Below are 10,500 nucleotides of genomic sequence, written 5' to 3' on the forward strand. Positions count from 1 at the left end.
CCCTGATGACTCTGCTTCAGTCGCAGCCCTGTGCCATGGCGGTTATCTATTTTCACATACTCCTCGCCCTGCTGGCCGTGGGGGCGGTGTTGGACTACTTCTCTCTCCCTCCTCCAGATTTCAACCCCTTCTTCCACCTCAATCTCACTGTTTTTCCTCCTTTGAAGTCCACTCTATCCGCCTTTTCTCTCCTCTGCCTCTTCGAATAGCGGTCATTTATCGTCCCCCTGATAAGTCCCTTTCATCCTTTCTCAGTGACTTTGATGCCTGGCTTGCCTTCTTCCATGATCCTTCCTCCCCCTCTCTCATCCTTGGTGACTTTAATATTCCTGCTAATGATCCTTCCAACTCTTATATTTCCAAGTTACTCGCTTTAACGTCGTCCTTTAATCTCCAACTATGCTCCACCTCCCCCACTCATCAAAATGGTCACTGTCTTGATCTCATCTTCTCCTCCAACTGTTCACCCTCTAGTTTCCTTGCCTCCGATCTTCCCCTCTCTGATCACCATCTTATAACTTTCACACTTAAATCTCCTCCCTCCCAGTCCCGTCCTATCCTATCTAATTTATCTAGGAATCTTCACGACATTGACCCTTCATCTCTATCCTCCCATGTTTCAAACCTCCTCTCTACTGTGGCACCATCCACGTCTGTCAACGAGGCTGTTTCTTCTTACAACAATACTCTATCCTCTGCCTTAGACACTCTTGCACCTTTGATGACCCGCCCTGTAAGGCGTACAAAACCCCAACCTTGGCTGACTTCTAATATCCGCTACCTACGTTCCTGTACCCCGCTCCGCCGAACGCCTCTGGCGGAAATCTCGGGCCCTTGCTGATTTCTTACACTTTAAGTTCATGCTGACCTCCTTCCAATCTGCTCTTTTACGTGCCAAACAGGATTATTATATCCAACTGACCAACTCTCTTGGCTCTAATCCTCGACTTCTCTTCACCACATTGAACTCTCTCCTCAAGGTGCCCCCTCCCCCAACTCCCCCTTCACTATCTCCTCAGACCCTTGCTGAATTCTTTCACAACAAGGTTCAAAAGATAAACCTTGCTTTCTCTACCTCACCAGCTCTCCCTCCACTAGTCCGTTCCCCTCTCTCTCCTTCCCCTCATTCCCTTTCCTCCTTTCCTGAAGTTACTATTGAGGAAACTACACTTCTCCTTTCTTCCTCAAAATGTACCACCTGTTCCTCTGATCCCATTCCCACCCACCTTCTTAATGCCATCTCTCCTACTCTTATTCCTTTTATCTGTCACATTCTCAACCTCTCACTTTCCACTGCGACTGTCCCTGCTGCCTTTAAACATGCTGTGGTCACACCTCTCCTTAAGAAGCCTTCACTTGACCCTACTTGTCCCTCTAATTACCGACCCATCTCCCTCCTTCCTTTTCTCTCCAAATTACTTGAGCGTGCTGTTCACCGCCGCTGCCTTGATTTTCTCTCCTCACATGCTATTCTTGACCCATTACAATCTGGTTTTCGCCCTCTCCACTCAACCGAAACTGCGCTTACTAAAGTCTCCAATGACCTATTACTGGCTAAATCCAGAGGTCAATATTCCATCCTCATTCTTCTTGATCTTTCCGCTGCTTTTGACACTGTCGATCACAGCATACTTCTCGATACCCTGTCCTCACTTGGATTCCAGGGCTCTGTCCTTTCCTGGTTCTCTTCCTACCTCTCCCTCCGCACCTTTAGTGTTCACTCTGGTGGATCCTCTTCTACTTCTATCCCTCTGCCTGTCGGCGTACCCCAGGGTTCTGTTCTTGGTCCCCTCCTCTTTTCTATCTACACTTCTTCCCTTGGTTCATTAATCTCATCCCATGGCTTTTCCTACCACCTCTATGCTGATGACTCCCAAATCTACCTTTCTACCCCTGATATCTCACCTTGCATCCAACCAAAGTTTCAGCGTGCTTGTCTGACATTGCTGCCTGGATGTCTCAACGCCACCTGAAATTAAATATGACCAAAACCGAGCTTCTCATTTTCCCCCCCAAACCCACCTCCCCGCTCCCCCCTTTTTCTATTTCTGTTGATGGCTCTCTCATTCTCCCTGTCTCCTCAGCTCGAAACCTTGGGGTCATCTTTGACTCTTCTCTCTCCTTCTCTGCTCATATCCAGCAGACCGCCAAGACCTGTCGTTTCTTTCTTTACAACATCCGTAAAATCCGCCCCTTTCTTTCCGAGCACTCTACCAAAACCCTCATCCACACCCTTGTCACCTCTCGTTTAGACTACTGCAATCTGCTTCTTGCTGGCCTCCCACTTAGTCACCTCTCCCCTCTCCAGTCAGTTCAAAACTCTGCTGCCCGTCTCATCTTCCGCCAGGGTCGCTTTACTCATACTACCCCTCTCCTCAAGACCCTTCACTGGCTCCCTATCCGTTTTCCGCATCCTGTTCAAACTTCTTCTACTAACCTATAAATGTACTCACTCTGCTGCTCCCCAGTATCTCTCCACACTCGTCCTTCCCTACACCCCTTCCCGTGCACTCCGCTCCATGGATAAATCCTTCTTATCTGTTCCCTTCTCCACTACTGCCAACTCCAGACTTCGCGCCTTCTGTCTCGCTGCACCCTACGCCTGGAATAAACTTCCTGAGCCCCTACGTCTTGCCCCATCCTTGGCCACCTTTAAATCTAGACTGAAAACCCACCTCTTTGACATTGCTTTTGACTCGTAACCACTTGTAACCACTCGCCTCCACCTACCCCCTCCTCTCTTCCTTCCCGTTCACATTAATTGATTTGATTTGCTTACTTTATTTATTTTTTGTCTATTAGATTGTAAGCTCTTTGAGCAGGGACTGTCTTTCTTCTATGTTTGTACAGCGCTGCGTATGCCTTGTAGCGCTATAGAAATGCTAAATAGTAGTAGTAGTAGTAGTAGTAGTAATGGAGCGGCGAGTTTTGGTTTCAGCCGCAAAGCCACAAGCATTTTCGGTCGAAACCCAAATCCAGATTTCGGGTTGGTTTGAGTGCCGAATCCAAAAACTGGAAACAAAATTCAGTTGGCCTCTAACCGTTTTCATCACTTTCCTCCGATTGGCTTTGAGCCTCTTTTATATCCTGAATCTCAGTGAGATGTGGCCTCCAACACTGAACACAGTACTCCCAGCGAGGCCTCACCTTGTGTTGCTTATGCCTCTCTCTATGCAGCAGAGCATCCTTCTGGCTCTGGCCATCACCTCCTCATCCTGAGGCCCCTTTTCCTGATCCCTACACATCTCTTATCTATCACATACATCCTTTCCCCGAGGGGGTGGGAAGTACAGTAAATGCCACTGGCCTGTTCCTTCTCCTCACTTCTGGATTCCTGTAAAAGGTGATGTGGTGATAGAAGCAAGCAGTAGGAACGGTAGGCTCTTCTAAAAAACGGAGGAGACGTCTATTAAGAAACAATTCTTTATTGCAAGCGAAGTGACAACGACTCAACACAGCTGTGTTTCGGCGCTAGCTCGCGCCTTCTTCAGGAGTCTACAACATAAGATTTATAAAAACACAAAAACAAATAATCAAAGTATGCCTAATACCGTAGATTGAAAAACATATCTTTGTAAATAAAAATGTATAGGAATTAAAAACATATATATCAAAACATCAACAGAAATAATAATTTTTTTATATATATAAACAAACAAATCTATATAAATGTATCCACAAATAAATGTATAAAATAACAGCATACATAATTTTCCTATATAATAAAAGGCACTTCCGACATTCTGAAGCTGACTGCATGGCTGAGGCATTCCTGCTCTCTGTATCCATCTCCTGAATTGACATCACGTACTTCCGGGTTCGTCACAAGCAGAATTGACCAATCACACGAGGTTTCTCGGCTTCAGAATGTTGGAGGTGCATTCTATTACATAGGATTGGTCAGTTCCTTTCCTATATAATAAAAGGCACCTCCAACATTCTGAAGCTGACTGCATGGCTGAGGCATTCCTGCTCTCTGTATCCATCTCCTGAATTGACATCACGTACTTTCGGGTTCGTCACAAGCAGAATTGACCAATCACACGAGGTTTCTCGGCTTCAGAATGTTGGAGGTGCATTCTATTAAATAGGATTGGTCAGTTCCTTGAAGCACAGCCAGAGCTCAGCGTCCTGCACAGTAACGCTCAGACACCAGAGAGAGAGGGGGGGCCTGACACCAGAGGGGGGGAGGTATCTCTGTCACACACACACTCTCTCTCTCTCTCTCACAGTCAATGTCTTTCTCTGTCTCTCTCACACACTCTGTCTCACACTGTATCACATTCACTCTCTATGTGTCACACAGTCACTCACACACTCTCTTGGTCTCATACACTCAGTCTCACAGAGAGTCTGTGTCTCACACACACACTCTCTCTCTCACACACACTGTAGCTGTGTGAAACACGCTCTCTCTCACACTGTGTCTCACATACGCACTTGCACACACTCTCATTCTCACACACACACACGCACCCAGACTCACTCTCTCTCTCACACACACTCGCACATTCACTCTCTCTCTCTCACACACAGTCACTCTCAAATACACTCTCTCAAACATACACACTCCGAGGAAAACCTTGCTAGCGCCCGTTTCATTTGTGTCAGAAACGGCCTTTTTTACTAGTTTATATATAAACAAGCAAATCAATATAAATTCATCCACAAATAAATGTATAAAATGATAACAGCATATGGACATATGATAATAAAAACATATTATATCCAGCAGACATACATGAATAACTATAAAACTCATAATTAAAAAAGTATATATGTGTATAAATGTGTTACATAAATTGACTAATACAACAATATAAAACAAAAGTTGTGACTAAAATATTATTTGTATAAGATACAATGGTGTTGTATACAAGCATAAAACACACAAATGAGTCACAAAAATGTAGTAACTATATAATGCACAATAATAAGTACATATGAACACATAAGAGGACCTATCCAAAGGAAAAGGAGAACAAAACAATACATATATAGTGTTATATAACCAAAATAATAAACCATACTTAAAACAAATTGTCAAATAGATATTATACACAAAAAAAAACAAAAGGTTAAGAAATAATACAGTGTTTTCCAATAAATCTACTACCTTTATGATGTACTAGTAAAAAAGGCCCGTTTATGGAACGAATGAAACGGGCGCTAGCAAGGTTTTCCTGGGAGTGTGTATGTTTGAGAGAGAGAGCCAGAGTGAATGTGCGGGTGTGTGACAGAGTGAGACTGTCTGTGTGACAGTGTGTGTGTGAGAATGAGAGTGTGTGACAGGGCCCCCTCCCCTGTTCCTAATGCTCCTCACCCCGTTCCCTCCCCTCCTTTTCCTCCTCCTTCCCACACTTTGGGTTCCTTAAGGCTTTCAAAAGTCTATGTACCCCCGTGGCCCTAACGCCCAGTATCCGGATACCCCACCGCTTTCCTCCTCACCCCTCCCCCAAGATGTAATACTTTCACGTCCTTCATTTTTTAAAAAAAGTGTGCTATCTACCCTGTGTACAAATGCCCGGCATTCAGATTGTATTCCTCTCGTAAATTTTCATTTCTTTCATTCATTCATTCAGAACTTGCCCCCCCCCCCCCGAACACTTTCGGTTCCTTCAGTCTTTTAAAACTCTCCTATCTACCCTGTGTCCTAATGGCCAGCATTCAGATTGTTTTCCTTTCCCAAATGTTCATGTCTTTCAGTTGTTCAGAACTCCCCCCCTCCCCCCATTTAACACTTTTGGTTCCTTCTGTCTTTTAAAACTCTCCTATCTACCCTGTGTCCTAATGGCCAGCACTCAGATTGTTTTGCTTTGCCAAAATGTCACTGATGTCACTGAAGTCAGTGCGTGCCTGCCTAGCAGACCACTTCCGGCAGGCACGGTCCCAGGCACATCCTGTTGGAGGTGAGAATTATTATATAGGATAGCTGATTGTGTAAAATCGACAGTTTGTTACAAAAAAAAAACTTTCATATAAAGGTATAAACTTCCTACAAATAAAACACAAGTCAGGTGGTGATAAACGGCACTTTGAAGTGATTTAAGAGACCAGCACCTGAACAGACCATTTCTTTAAACAGGCAGCCTGCTCTGTGAGGTGGGATTAGGAACTGATCACTCCTCTAGGGCTCTGGAAGAAGTTGGGAATAGATAATGCCCCCCTCCCTCCTCCCCCACCACACATGCATAGGGTTAGCTTTGCTGGAGCCTGGGAAGAAATCCCAAATTGGAATCGACATTTAATTTTGGGAACAGTTTTGGACACTGTTTGCCATCAGACCCCTACCATACTACCTATTACAGCATCCTCCCCCCATCGCCCCACACACAGTAGCCAGTTACACCCATTTTACAAAAAGGTGAGGAAATGGTTCTCTAAGAGGCAGATGATCAAAACTCCGGGGCTATTCTGAATAGCGCCGGAACAGCGCAGAACGCCCTAATGCTCAAAGCTAATAAGATGCAAATATAGGCATGCTCACAACTTTCAGCATTAGAGAGTTCAGCCCTAAGCTCGGCTCCTGTGCGCATACGAAGACTGAATGCGAAACACACACTGGTGTCTTGTTTTCTGCAGCCTAAATATAAGCATTAAAAAAAAAAAAAATTTCTGAATGCTTAGCCTTAGATGCATGTAACAGACACCAATGTATGCTTTGTTTTTTTGTTTGTTTTGGGGTTTTTTTTAAGCATGGCCATTTTAAATTTAGACCCAGGACAAGAACACCAATTGGTGCTTCACGTTAAAGTCTGCTGTTTCTCGCAGCCAGCACTTAACGGCTTGCAGGGGCTTCCTTCTGCTTCCAAAAGCAATCAAAACGGTAGATTTTGCAGAGAGAATCATGGGAAATCCTCTCTTCCAACACCCTCATGCCCGCTCCGACCTAGCCCTCTTTCCTGACCATTGGAGAGAAATACAAAAATGGCTATCTGCGCAAAGGCCTGGCGCGCTCACTGTTTGCTGAGCCAGACCCCTCTGATCATTCTGCGCTGGTAAAGGCGGGCGTTAGTACAGCGCTAATGGCCTCCAGCGTGCACGTTTACTTTTATTTATTTTATTACATTTGTACCCCGCACTTTGCCACTCAAGGCAGGCTCAATGCGGTTTACATATTGTATACAGGTACTTATTTGTACTTGGGGCAATGGAAGGTTAAGTGACTTGCTCAGAGTCACAAGGAGCTGCCTGTGCCTGAAGTGGGAATCAAACTCAGTTCCTCAGGAACTATGTCCACCACCCTAACCACTAGGCCACTCCTCCACTGTTGCTACTATTTGAGATTCTACACGGAATGTTGCTATTCCACTAGCAACATTCCATGTAGAAGTCGGCCCTTGCAGAGCACCACAGGGGCGTATCTGCGTGGGGCCTCAGGGGCCTGGGCCCCCGCAGATTTTGCCCTGGACCCCCCTACCGCCATCAACCCTCCCCCGCTGCCGTTCTTACTTTTGCTGGCGGGGGACCCCAACCCCCGCCAGCAGAGGTCTGCTTCCACCTGCCGCTGCCGTAAAAACTTCTTCTTCAGCCGGCGGGGGACCCCAAACCCCCGCCAGCCGCCCCGCGGTGTTTAAAATTCATCTTCGGCCTCCGTGGCCGTGCTGCTGTGATAGGCGCTGTTGAAATCCACTTCGGAGTCTGACGTCGCCGCACGTACAACGACGTCAGACTCCGAAGTGGATTTCAACAGCGCCTATCACAGCAGCATGGCCACGGAGGCCGAAGATGAATTTTAAACATCGCGGGGCGGCTGCGGGGGTTTGGGGTCCCCGCCGGCTGAAGAAGTTTTTACGGCAGCGGCAGGTGGAAGCAGACCTCGGCTGGCGGGGGTTGGGGTCCCCCGCCAGCAAAAGTAAGAACGGCAGCGGGGGAGGGTTGGCGGCGGGAGGGGGGTGGAGAGAGTCATTGGTGGCGGTGGGGGCTCGGCGGTGGGGGCTCGGCGGCGGGGGGGGGGGGCTAAAATGTGCCCCCTCCCTCTGGCTCTGGCCCCCCCTACCGCCGGAGTCCAGATACGCCCCTGGAGCACCAATGTGGCCGCGCAGGCTTCTGCTTCTGTGAGTCTGACGTCCTGCACGTACGTGCAGGACGTCAGACTCACAGAAACAGAAGACTGCGCAGCCTTCTACATGGAATGTTGCTAGTGGAATAGCAACATTCCATGTAGAATCTCCAATAGTAGCAACATTCCATGTAGAATCTCCAATAGTATCTATTTATTTTGTTACATTTGTACCCTGCGCTTTCCCACTCATGGCAGGCTCAACGCGGCTTACATGGGGCAATGGAGGGTTAAGTGACTTGCCCAGAGTCACAAGGAGCTGCCTGTGCATGAAGTGGGAATCGAGCTCAGTTCCTCAGTTCCCCAGGACCAAAGTCCACCACCCTAACCACTAGACCACTCCTCTGCGCCAGGGTTTCTGAAGCCAGTCCTGAAGTACATCTCAGCCAGCTAGTTTTTCAGGATATCCACAACAAAGATCAGGATATCTACATGCACTGCCACCTCTACTTCTAATGTGCATGAGAGAGGTTTGCACACAGAGGAGCAGGCCTAGTGGACGGTGCACAGGCCTTTCATACCCCACTGCTGCTCTTGGTCACCTTGATCTTGGGCAATTCTCTTCACCCACCATTGCCTCAGGAACAAAGCCTCCACAGACAGGAAAATACCCCGTGTATCTGAATGAAATCCATAATGAGCTACTGGTAAGGTGTGAATTAAATGCAAATAAAATCCTGAATGACAGACTGCCTAGGGATTACTCTTGGAACAACTTGAGAAACTCTGGTCTAAGCCTCTCTGCTTGTCTCTGGGCAGGCGCACAGGGATGGGCACCGCTGCAGAACGTTAAGTCCAGAAGCAGAATCAGTCCTTGCAAATAAAACTAATCCATGAAAACATTAATCTTCCGCACAGTCTGTCCAACAGCCCAGCACAGAGCGAGGTGACCTGCAGAGGGTCATACAGAGCCAGCAGGATCAGATAAAGTCACTGGCAAAGTAGAGATTACTGCTAAGAAACAGGACATCATGATCTCAGGTTACCATTCAACTCCAGGGCCATAAAAAGATGCTAATCCAGTCCTGTCTTTCCCCCAGGGTATGTGGGAGATCTGTAGTTCTGGTTTACTTCTGGAAACTGAAAGGAAAATAAATCAAAAAACTACAAATCCACGTGCACAATGAGGACTGGATGAGCTCGTTGAGCTGGCCTGGCCTGGGGTGAGGTGGCAGCCTTACAAATTTCTCACACAGAGCAGTAGAAAAAGCTAAACCAGTTTCCCATGTCATCAAGTGTCACCAGCAGAGAGCACAGCCCGCCACCTCCGGGACAAGGGCAAATCCAAACAGGTCTTGGGACCGGGGCTGAAGCCCAGAACCACTATAAATCCATTCTGTTTCTGTGCAGACTAACACTTTACCACCAGCCCCCTGCGTTGTATTTCACTGTTATGAAACCAAAGCACTAGATTGAGCAGATAACCAGACTGGCATGATGAGTTCATCAGCCAGACTCTGGCATGAGGTTAGGGTGGGGTCACCCAGTGTCAGAGCCCATGGGGCAAGTCAGGAGCCTGTGCACCTGCCAGAAGAGATAAAAACACCTCATCACCCACTCCTCCCAGTTTAGAACCTTCCCACCTGCACTGGTCCCTACAGACGGGACAGGAGGAGGGGAACACCATGCACTGAAGAGGTTAAAATATAGCAGGTAGGTAGGTAGCCAGCCCCCATACGCTCCAGGAAGTATGTTTACCCTCCTCCCTCCCTGCCAGAGACCAGTAGCAGAACAAGGAAAATACACCTGAGGGGAGACAGACCCACGTGGTCACTGTGGCAATGGCCTGGTGACAAAGGACCCCCCCCCCCAAAAAAAAAAAAAAAAAAAAACAACACTCCTTCTACAACCTTGCACCGTTAAATGACAGTTTAAGAAAGGAATGTAAATAGCCTCTTAAGGCACTGTCCTCCCCCAGCAATGATCCCACAACCAGCTCCCCCCACCCCTAACCACAGTTCAGGGCAGAGGCTGCTTGTGCTCAGGAAGGAAAGGTTGAATTAAAACTCTCATCTCTCAATAAGTATCAATCGCGGGGAGGGGAGGGGAGGGGAGATCCACCATCACCATCCTCCCCCCCCCCCCCCCCCCCCCCCCCGCCGCTGTTGCTGCTTCTTACCTCTCGGGTCCAGACTTCCAGAGATCCAGTGCCGAGAAAGAGATGCAGAACCGGCTATTTCCCAAGCACGGAAAGACGGAGGCTGCACCGTGCTCCCGATCAGCCCCCTCCCACAAACTCCATCGGGGGAGGGGAAGGGAATCAGAGTCTGATCATCAGACAGAGCCCGGCTGAGCTGCCACAACAAAGGCGGACAACAGAGGAACCATGTGGGCGCAGCCTGGAACTGAAAGCGACTGCCAGGCTCGTGTCTGCCTGCCCTGCCGGGGGTGGGTCGCACTCAGTGCACCGCCCTCCCCGCCCCTGTGCACATTAATCA

General features: G+C 47.9%; 1 protein-coding gene across 1 annotated transcript in view; it reads right to left on the minus strand.

Annotated features, from left to right (window-relative positions):
- Window positions 1-10,235, minus strand: part of GSE1 (Gse1 coiled-coil protein) — a 527,218-nt gene extending 516,983 nt beyond the window's left edge. The window contains exon 1 of the mRNA XM_030204548.1: window positions 10,182-10,235. The gene's annotated coding sequence lies outside the window, so the exon portion shown is untranslated. The remainder of the gene's footprint in view (window positions 1-10,181) is intronic.
- Window positions 10,236-10,500: the final 265 nt, after the last annotated feature.

The sequence above is a fragment of the Microcaecilia unicolor genome, chromosome 5 (genome assembly GCF_901765095.1).
Source record: "Microcaecilia unicolor chromosome 5, aMicUni1.1, whole genome shotgun sequence".
Taxonomy (NCBI): domain Eukaryota; kingdom Metazoa; phylum Chordata; class Amphibia; order Gymnophiona; family Siphonopidae; genus Microcaecilia; species Microcaecilia unicolor.